The sequence below is a fragment of the Triticum aestivum genome, chromosome 4A, assembly GCF_018294505.1.
Source record: "Triticum aestivum cultivar Chinese Spring chromosome 4A, IWGSC CS RefSeq v2.1, whole genome shotgun sequence".
Taxonomy (NCBI): domain Eukaryota; kingdom Viridiplantae; phylum Streptophyta; class Magnoliopsida; order Poales; family Poaceae; genus Triticum; species Triticum aestivum.
In genome coordinates this window covers 371,972,123-371,983,046 of record NC_057803.1, presented here as the reverse complement: position 1 = coordinate 371,983,046, position 10,924 = coordinate 371,972,123, and positions in this window count along the sequence as shown.

The window sequence follows — 10,924 nt, the reverse complement described above, 5'->3', positions numbered from 1 at the left end:
TTATCCCGCGCATTACATGACAAGGCGCATTTAATGCGTCTTGCCCAGGTGTCCTTGCTTTATCGGGGACGGGGGAGAGACCCGTCTCGTCCTCCGCCGCTCCCTCTCGTGTCGACACACGCCCTGGCTAGCGGCGCCCGCGGTGCCATGTAGGCAGGCAGGCAGCTGAGGTGGCGCAGTGGTGGGTCTCCACGAAGATCTGATGCCGCCACGCAGGTGCCTGCCCAGCTGGTTGGGTCGGCAGCTGCATGCGAACTGCGATAGAGGTTTGACTGGCGTGGGCCTTATGGTGGCCCTACGGGTGTTCTTGGCAAGGGTCTTGCCGGGGCCCCGGCAAGGGTCTTGCCATGGCGCCTGCTGTCATCCCTGGCAAGGCTCTTGCCGGGGGCCTTGTGGTCCTCCTTGGCTGGGATCCCGCCAGGGATCATCTCCTTCTAAAGGGTGTATCTGATCTTGAATGTCTTCACAAAGATATGCAAGCCACCATGGGGATGTCTCCCAAATCCTTGCCCCATGGGGGTAGTGGACTCAAGGGTGACTCACTCCGTAGGTGTGGGGCGAGCTGCCACGGCAAGGGTCTTGCCGGGTTTGCTAAAACCGCCTCCCGGCAAGGATCTTGCTGGGGGGTCCTCTTCGTCCCCTTTGCTCTTTGTGGTCTTGATCTTGGCATCGTTCTGCTTCTTCTGAGCTTTGGCCTTACCTTGGCTCACCTCCCTTGCCTTGCTCAGTGTGGTGGTCCCCGTGGCTTAGACTTCCTGTGCACAGTTATAGGGGTACAAAAAGCGTACCCCTCTTTTTGTAAACCGACAGGAGCCCCCGGGCCTGGGCCACACGTAAGCGCAATCGCGTCGTTGGGCTAGGCCCAAAAACGGTGCGCGGGCAGGCAGGGCGGTTTTTACCGTGGTAAGTCTCTTCGCGCGCTGCACTTCCCATGCTTCCCGCTCGTGGCGCGGCGTGGGGACGCGTGTGTGACGTGGGCGGCATGCGTGGGGCTGAGCTCTGCATGTATGCGTCACGTCGTAGTAAAGGGGGCGGTTCGCGCCTTCCCCATAAACGGAGGGAGGGGTGGAGGCGTGGCCCATTTACTGAACGGGGCCGAGGCGTGGTCTTCAAGGCGTCCACTCCCCACGATCACGGGGTGGAGAGAGGTCGCCTCACCCGTCGTCTCGGTCCTGCGCGCCTACCACGTGGCTCTCATGCGCTTGGGGTGGTGAACGGTGGAGGCGGGAAACCGAGCCGCCGCGGGTTGGGGCGGCGGGTCGGTCCCAGTTCCCTGCGCCTTCCGCGTCTTAATTGGCTGAGCGGGGCGGCCGAGCCCCCACCCCGTTCCTTTATAAGGAGGGGGGTGGCGTCCTGCATTCCTTCATCTCCTCCTTCCTTCAGCTTCTGCTCCCCCCTTCCATCCGTCATGGAGAGAGGGAATCCTGGTCCTTCAACGGTGGCGGCGAGGGTCGCCGCTTGACAACGCGTCCCTCCTTCTCCTGCACCCGCGGTGGCAGAGCCAGCCACGAGGGGAAGGGGGAGGAGGCAAGGCCGTGGGCGAGGCCGAGGTGCTTCGCCTCCGCCAGCAGTTCTTCCCCCCATGTAGGGCCACGTTGGGGATGACCCTTTCGAGTTCTTCGTCAGGCTACGCCGGCCGCCTCACCATCGCCTTCGTCTCCCGACTCCATTCGCGTGGGAGATGGAGCTGGATCCATCGGAGTCGCTGTGGCTGCACATGAGGGGCTGCGCGATCAGTGGCACACGGGCCCACGTCGACTTCCCCACCCCTCACATGATGTATCTCCGACGGGGATGGAAGACATTTGCCCATATCCCCCACTTGACGGAGGGGCTCACTCTCCATTTTAAGCTGATGGAGGGTGGCCTTCTCTCCGTCAAGGTCTTCGGGTGCTTTGGGACCCGTGCAAGGTGCTGCGTGGAGAGCTCTTTTGATAGTGAAGACTCCTACTCGGGCGGGAGTGACGAGGAGGACAGCGGCAGCGGCGACGAGGGTTGTAGGCGGCAGGATGACCGGTCCGATTAGGTGTCGGGCGCCGCTCCGTGCGGCACCGGCGACCCCATCATCCGCATCGCCGGCTCCCTGAACTTCTCGGGGCCGTCTCCTTGGGCGGCTGGCGTTGGGGGGCTGCAGAAGAGGAAGAGTGCGGGCGGCAAGGCCATCAAGTCGGAGTACGCGCGCACCAACACCTTCGACGCGTGCTGACGTCCTACCGCCTCGTCTTCGAGCTCTGCTTCCAGCGCCGCCATCACCATCCAGCCTTCGGACGGCCACCGATATGTTCTCTTGGTGTCTTCTGCCACCCGTAGCTCGCCTAGGCGCTCCTTTTGCCCCTTTCGCCTCCTTCACCTGCCTCCTGAGGAGAGGGACAAGAAAGGGATTACGGGCACCTTATCTCTTTTTAGTTTGTAAGCCTTCGGTCCTTAGCTGAATTTAAAACTTGTAATCCCATCATTCATGTTTTTCATTCCCTATGGACTGTACCTAAGTGGAATGTATTTAATGAAAAAGGGATGCTTGCCGGGTCATTTGTTTGTGGGTAGAACCCACGACAAGGAGTAAATCCTTGATATCCTTAAGATAAACATTTCCTTGCCCGGCCACAGGCCTTGCCGTCTCCCCACATCGCTCGACCTTCCTCACGCCTTTGGCGGAGGAAGGGATGAGGCGGGTACTGGCTCCTTGTTTCATCCTTTCGCTGTCGCGACTACGACCAAACTTGGCCCCAAGAACGAGCCCTAGGGCCTAGAGTTGTGGGAGCACGGTAGCCTAGGGCCTAGAGTTATGGAATGCATGATAAGGGATGAAGAACTGATACGTCTCCGTTGTATCTACTTTTCCAAACACTTTTGCCCTTGTTTTGGACTCTAACTTGCATGATTTGAGTGGAACTAACCCGGACTGACACTGTTTTCAGCAGAATTGCCATGGTGTTGTTTTATGTGCAAAAAACAAAAGTTCTCGAAATGACCTGAAACACCACAGAATATCTTAGAATAAATAATAAAAAATCCTCACCAAAGATGAAGACCAGGGGGGCCACACCCTGTCCACGAGGGTGGGGGGCGCGCCCCTCCCCCCTGGGCGTGCCCCCCTACCTCGTGGGCCCCCTGGTGGCCCTCCGACGCCAACTCCAACTCCATATATTGGCTTTCGAGGAGAAAAAAATCAGAGAGAAAGTTTCATTGCGTTTTACGATACGAAGCCGTCGCCAAGCCCTAATCTCTCTCGGGAGGGCTGATCTGGAGTCCGTTCGGGGCTCCAGAGAGGGGGATTCGTCGCCGTCGTCATCATCAACCATCCTCCATCACCAATTTCATGATGCTCATCGCTGTGCGTGAGTAATTGCATCGTAGGCTTGCTGGACGGTGATGGGTTGGATGAGATTTATCATGTAATCGAGTTAGTTTTGTTAGGGTTTGATCCCTAGTATCCACTGTGTTCTGAGATTGATGTTGCTATGACTTTGCTATGCTTAATGCTTGTCACTAGGGCCCGAGTGCCATGATTTCAGATCTGAACCTATTATGTTTTCATGAATATATGTGAGTTCTAGATCCTATCTTGCAAGTCTATAGTCACCTACTATGTGTTATGATCGGGCAACCCCGAAGTGACAATAATCGGGACCACTCCCGGTGATGATCATAGTTTGAGGAGTTCATGTATTCACTATGTGTTAATGCTTTGTTCCGGTTCTCAAATAAAAGGAGGCCTTAATATCCCTTAGTTTCCAATAGGACCCCGCTGCCACGGGAGGGTAGGACAAAAGATGTCATGCAAGTTCTTTTCCATAAGCACGTATGACTATTTATGGAATACATGCCTACATTATATTGATGAACTGGAGCTAGTTCTGTGTCACCCTATGTTATGACTGTTACATGATGAATCACATCCGGCATAATTATCCATCATTGATCCGGTGCCTACGAGTTTTCCATATACTGGTTTACGCTTATTTACTTTTCCGTTGCTACTGTTACAATCACTACAAAAATACCAAAAACATTACTTTTGCTGTCTTTACTTTGTTACCGTTACCACCACTATCATATTACTTTGCTACTAAACACTTTGCTGCAGATACTAAGTTTCCAGGTGTGGTTGAATTGACAACTCAGCTGCTAATACTTGAGAATATTCTTTGGCTCCCCTTGTGTCGAATCAACAAATTTGGGTTGAATACTCTACCCTCGAAAACTATTGCGATCCCCTATACTTGTGGGTTATCAAGAACTTTTTCTGGCGCCATTGCCGGGGAGCATAGCTCTATTCTTTGAGTCACTTGGGATTTATATCTGCTGGACACTATGAAGAACTTGAAAGACGCTAAGACAAAAATTTATCCCTCAACTACGAGAGGAGGTAAGGAACTGCCATCTAGCTCCGCACTTGATTCACCTTCTGTTATGAGTAAACTAGCGACACCTAAATCCACTACTTTATGAATTCTGATATGTCGCATGTTATTTATGATGCCACTTCTGCTATGCATGATACTTATGATGAAACTACTTCTATGCTTGATGAGTAAACTGTGCCACTTGGTGAATTTCTAGATGAGAAAATTTCTAAGTCTAGAGAAAGAGAAATAAGTGAACCTGAACACGATGATGTTAGTGATGATGAACCTATGCCTATTATTCCTGAGGGTTATCTTTTTAATAATGAATCTTATGAAGCTATTCTTGCTTGTCCGGATAAACCTGAACGTAAGAGGTTACTAATTAAGTGGAGTAAGGAATCTTTTAGAGGTAGGATGAGAACCGACCCTGCTTTTGCTACTTCGCCTATCTGTGTTCCTGATCAGGATTATTATGATATTACTGTTGATCTAGATATAATTACTTTGGATGAATCTGATCCTTTTTATGGCTATGAATCTGAAACTGTTGTGGCACATCTTCGTAAGTTAGATGAAATAGCTGCCCTGTTTACTAATAATCTGAGATCGCGCCACTTTTATATACTCAAAATATTTCCGTTCTCATTAAAGGGTGATGCTAAGATATGGTTTAATTCTCTTGATCCTGCCTATGTGCAAAGTCCCTAGGATATGATTTATTACTTCTCTGCAAAATATTTCCCTGCTCATTAGAAACAAGCTGCTTTGAGGGAAATATACAATTTTGTGCAAATTGAAGAAGAGAGTCTCCCACAAGCTTGGGGGAGGCTTCTCAAGTTACTTAATGCTTTGCCTAATCATCCTCTTAAGAAACCTGAAATATTTGATATCTTTTATAATGGACTAACTCATGCTTGCAGAGATTACCTGGATAGTTGTGCTGGTTCTCTTTTCAGGAAAAGAACACCGGATGACGCTGAAATTTTATTGAATAATATGTTGGCAAATGAAAATAATTGGGCACCTCCTGAGCCACCTCCCGAGCCAACTCCTGAGCCAATTACTGAGCCTATTCCTAAAACAACTCCGAAGAAGAGAGGTGTTCTATTTCTCAGTCCCGAAGATATGCAAGAGGCAAAGAAATCTATGAAAGAAAAAGGTATTAAAGCTAAAGATGTTAAGAATTTACCTCCTATTGAAGAAATACATGGTCTTAATTTACCGCCTGTTGAAGAAGTATATGATCTCAATTACTTATGTGCTGAAGAACCTCCCGATATCCCGAGACAGGTAGTAAAGGTAAATTCTCTCTATAGATATGATAAAGTTGAAGTCCCTCCTACTAAAATTGCTAGTCAGTGCTTGGATGAGTTTGATGACTTTATGTTTAAGCAAGATGACTTTAATGCTTATTTTGGTAGACAATTAAAGTAGAATACCTTTATGATTAAACGCTTGAGTGATTATATGGATAATATTAGAGGTGAACTTAAACTTGTTAGCAAACATGCTTCTATGGTTACCACTCAAGTAGAACAAGTACTTAAAGCTCAGAAAGAAATGCTTGATGAAGTGAATAGTAAGAAAAATGATTATGCTGCTAGAGTGGCTACTAGCACTGGTAGAATGACTCAGCAGCCTTTGTATCCTGAAGGCCACCCTAAGAGAATCGAGCAAGATTCTCAAAGAAATAATATTGATGCACCTAGCTCTTCTAAAATGAAGAAAAAGAAAAATGATAGAACTGTGCAAACTTCTAGTGAACCTATTGCTGAACCACCTGATAATCCAAATGATATCTCTATGTCTGATGCTGAAACACAATCTGGTAATGAACATGAACCTAGTGAAAATGTTAATGATGATGTTCATGATGATGCTCAACCTAGTAATGATAATGATGTGGAAGTTGAACCTGCTGTTGATCTTGATAACCCACAATCAAAGAATCAACGTTATGATAAAAGAGACTTCATTGCTAGGAAACATGGTAGAGAAAGAGAACCATGGGTTCAGAAACCCATGCCTTTTCCTCCGAAACCATCCAAGAAAAAGGATGATGAGGATTTTGAGCGCTTTGCTGAAATGACTAGACCTATCTTTTTGCGTATGCGATTGACTGATGTGCTCAAAACAAATCCTTATGCTAAGTATATGAACTATATTATTACTAATAAAACAAAGATACCAGAGGCTGAAATTTCCACCATGCTTGCTAATTACACTTTTAAGGGTGGAATACCAAAGAAACTTGGAGATCCAGGAGTACCTACTATACCATGCTCCATTAAAAGAAATTATGTTAAAACTGCTTTATGTGATCTTGGAGCCGGTATTAGTCTTATGCCTCTCTCTTTATATCGTAGACTTGACTTGAATAAGTTGACACCTACTGAAATATCTATGCAAATGGCTGATAAATCAACTGCTATACCTGTCGGTATTTGTGAGGATGTACCTGTTGTGGTTGCAAACGTTACTATTTTAACGGACTTTGTTATTCTTGATATTCCCGAGGATGATAGTATGTCTATTATTCTTGGAAGACCTTTCCTTAATACTGCAGGGGCTATTATTGATTGCAACAAAGGCAATGTCACTTTTCATGTTGATGGTAATGAGCATACAGTGCACTTTCCGAGGAACAACCTCAAGTTTATAGTGTCAACTCTATTGGAAAAATTCCATTGATTATATTTGGAGGTTTTGAATTTCCTCTTCCTACTGTCAAAAAGAAATATGATATACTTATTGTTGGGGATGTCCATATCCCTGTTGAGGTAACATAGTGTTATTCGAAATTTCTCCGGTTCCATGATTATCGGAATGAGTTTATTAACAAGACTTGATCAACCTTGTTAGTGGATTCTTTTTGATGAGCATGAGATGGATGAAACTAGAAGCACAACCTTCTGTACCCTCTTTATATTTTCTGTTCTTTAGTAGAAATAAAGTAAAATAGTATTTTTCTGTCTGTTTCCTGACTTATCCGTGCAATATAAAAATATCCCGAAAATAAAAGTCCTCAGAATGCCATGCCAATTTAATATGATTTTTTTCAGGAATATTTAAGGATTTTTAGTGCAAAAATTACCGCGAGGGGAGATGCCACCTGGTCGCGAGGGTGGAGGGCACGCCCTACCCCCCTGGGTGCGCCCCCTGCCTCGTGGGCCCACGGTGGCCCTCCTCCACTTATTCCTGCACCCATCTTCTTCCTCTGTCTCGCACAAACCCAAAAAACCAACTCAAGCTCGTGTTCCAGCAACTTTTGCTGCGATTTACGATCTCCTTGCTCAAAGCACCTCTTGCAAAACTGCTTGGGGAGATTATTCCTTGGTATGTGACTCCTCCATTGGTCCAATTAGTTTTTGTTCTAGTGCTTTATGCATTGCAATTTTGTGCTGCATAGGTGACCATGTTCTTGAGCTTGCATGTCAAATATATATGGTTCCAAGTAGTTCTAATGCTTGATATATGCTCTAGGCACTTGTATGAGTAGTTGCTATTAATCTTATTGAAGTTGGTTCACTTTTGTTTGAAGTTACTAAAAATTTCAGAATTATTTTTAGAGAAAACAATATGCTTAGGAGGATGTTCCAAGGTGGTTCTTCAAGGAAGCAAGGTCCCAGACTTGCAATGCGTGATGGTGACGAGGAACCACCAAGAGACGCTCTCGTGAGGCCCTGTGAATGGCCTTCGGAAAATTTTATGAATCAAGTGGGAATTAAAGAAGAATTTTATGGATATGTGCGTAATGCCGGTCTTGAGGACTTTGAAGCTGATAAATGCCCCCAGTATCGTTATCTCACAAGTTCATTTGTGGGGAGGTTTGATTATTCATTTTCGCGTAATTCTCCTTCAGTCATGTTTGACCTTTATGACAAGTATTATACCATGGACTTAGAGGATTTCACTCGTGCATGCAAACTTCCATCTTGGGGTAGTATCAGGGATCCCCCTAAATCTGAATATAGAGATTTTCTTGCTAGAATAACTGTGGGGGAATCTAGAGATATAGCACAGGCCACTATAGGGAGCATTCACTTTCCTGCTATACATTATTTTGCTCTCTTCATTGGTAGATGTATAACTGCTAAGGATGAAGCATGTCACATGTGTGCCCCTAATCCCAGCATTCTCAGAAGTGCTGTGTTAGGGGACCAAGCTTATCATATGGGAGCCATTGTAGCTCGTAGGTTTCATCTTAATAGACGTAACGGAGATTTCTTTGGAGGAATTTATGCAACCCGCTTAGCTAATTTTCTTGATGTAGACATTCGTGAGGGTGATGTGGAGTTGCCCACTTCTTATTTAGATCCTGATCCTGGACCACCTTACCAGTATCGACTAATCTTTGACAGACGGCGTGTGGTCCGTGTTGCTCTTCCTGCTCCTACCTTCTTTGATTTTCAGGCGAGAGGAAGATATATTATTACCAGAGAGGAGGCAGATGAGTACTAGAGGGGAGTGGAAGCAGCCCGACGTCGTGCTGCTGCTCAGCAGGCGGTAGCCGCTGCATCATAGTATGACCCCAGCTTCACCTACGGATATGAGCTAGGTTATCCCTGGCAATAGACCAACTTAGGCCAAAAGCCTAAGCTTGGGGGAGTACGTATTTCCCACCGACATTACATTCATGTTCACACTCATTGCTAGATGTCGGTGCTCATACTCTTTCATTGTAATATCCATGCTAGTTTATTTTCCTTTTTCCTGCTTTCTTCTTGTGTGTTTAATAAACCTTAAGAAAAACAAAAAAATTAGTGTTAGTCTACTTTCCATGCTTGTAGTAGAATTAAAAAGAAAACCCAAAAATATTTCCCGTCCTTCTTTTGCTTGTTGGGAGCTTTCCCGTGTAAATAGTTTTTATTTTTCTTTTCCGTTATTTGGGGTCGAGAAGACTATATTGAAAATGCTTAGTGGCTCTTATATGCAAGATTGTTTATTTAACTTAGAGCCCATATTACTTGTCTTCTCTCTTGAGTTGAATGCTTGCAGATTCCAGCTTAGTCCAATGCACGTGCACTCTTATTATTATACACATCGTTCGGTCGTGCAAGTGAAAGGCAATAATGATGATATATGATGGACTCGTTGGGATGAGAAAAGCTGGTATGAACTCGACCTCTCTTATTTTTGTAAATATGATGATTCATCGTTCCTGATTCAGCTATTATGAAGTAAACATATTTGCAATGACATTTAGAGATTATAGTTGCTTGTTCCATGCTTGATTAGCTATGAGTTATAATGGTTAACCTTGCGTGCCAACATGCTATTGAGATGATTATGATGTGGTATGATAGGATGGTATCCTCCTTTAAATGAATTGAGTGACTCGACTTGGCACATGTTCACGCATGTAGTTGAATCAAATCAACATAGCCTTCATGATATTTATGTTCATGGTGGATTATATCCTACTCATGCTTATATTCGGTGTGAATTAATTTTAATGCATGTTTATGACTGTTGTCGCTCTCTCAGTTGGTCGCTTCCCAGTCTTTTGCTAGCCTTCACCTGTACTAAGCAAGAATACTACTTGTGCATCCAAACTCCTTAAACCCCAAAGTTGTTCCATATGAGTCCTCTATACCTTCCTATATGCGGTATCTACCTGCCGTTCCAAGTAAATTTTTATGTGCCAAACTCCAAACCTTCAAATGAAATTCTGTTTTGTATGCTCGAGCAACTCATGTGCAACTATGGCTGCCTATATATTCCATGCTAGGTGGGTTATTCTCAAGAGGAGTGGACTCCGCTCCTCATTCACGAGAAAGGGCCGGTAACCAGGATGCCCAGTCCCATGATCCAAAAAGATCAAAGCAAATCAAAATAATTAAACAAAACTCCCCCTGGGACCCGTTGAATGTTGGAGGCACTCATTGTTTCGAGCAAGCCATGGATTGATGCTTGTAGAGGAGGGGGAGCATAAACCTTTACCATTCTGTTTGGGAACTGCTTATAATGCATGTAGTATGGAAGATACAGCCATCTCATAGTTGTTGTGTTGACAGTGAAAGTATGCCGCTCAAAATATTATTTATCTCTATTTCAAAAATCGAGCTCTGGCACCTCTACAAATCCCTGCTTCCCTCTGCGAAGGGCCTATCTATTTACTTTTATGTTGAGTCATCACCCTTCTTATTAAAAAGCACCCGCTGGAGAGCACACTGTCGTTTGCATTCATTATGATTGGTTTATATTGGGTATGACTTGACTGGATCTCTTTTACCATGAATTACAATGTTTAGTCAGTCCTTGATCTTTAAAGGTGCTCTACATTTATGTTTTGCGGTCTCAGAAAGGGCTAGCGAGATACCATTTTGTTATATCATGTTATGATTATTTTGAGAAAGTGTTGTCATCCGAGTTTTATTATTATGGCTCGCTCGCTGATTATGCTATTGATATGAGTAATTGTGAGACCTACGTGTTATTGTGAGTATGGTTAGTTCATAATAATTGCTGAAACTTGAATGCTGGCTTTTCATGTTTACAACAACAAGAGCAAACAGAGTTTGTAAAAGTTTTTCTTTTTCTCTTTCAGTTTGTCAACTGAATTGCTTGAGGAC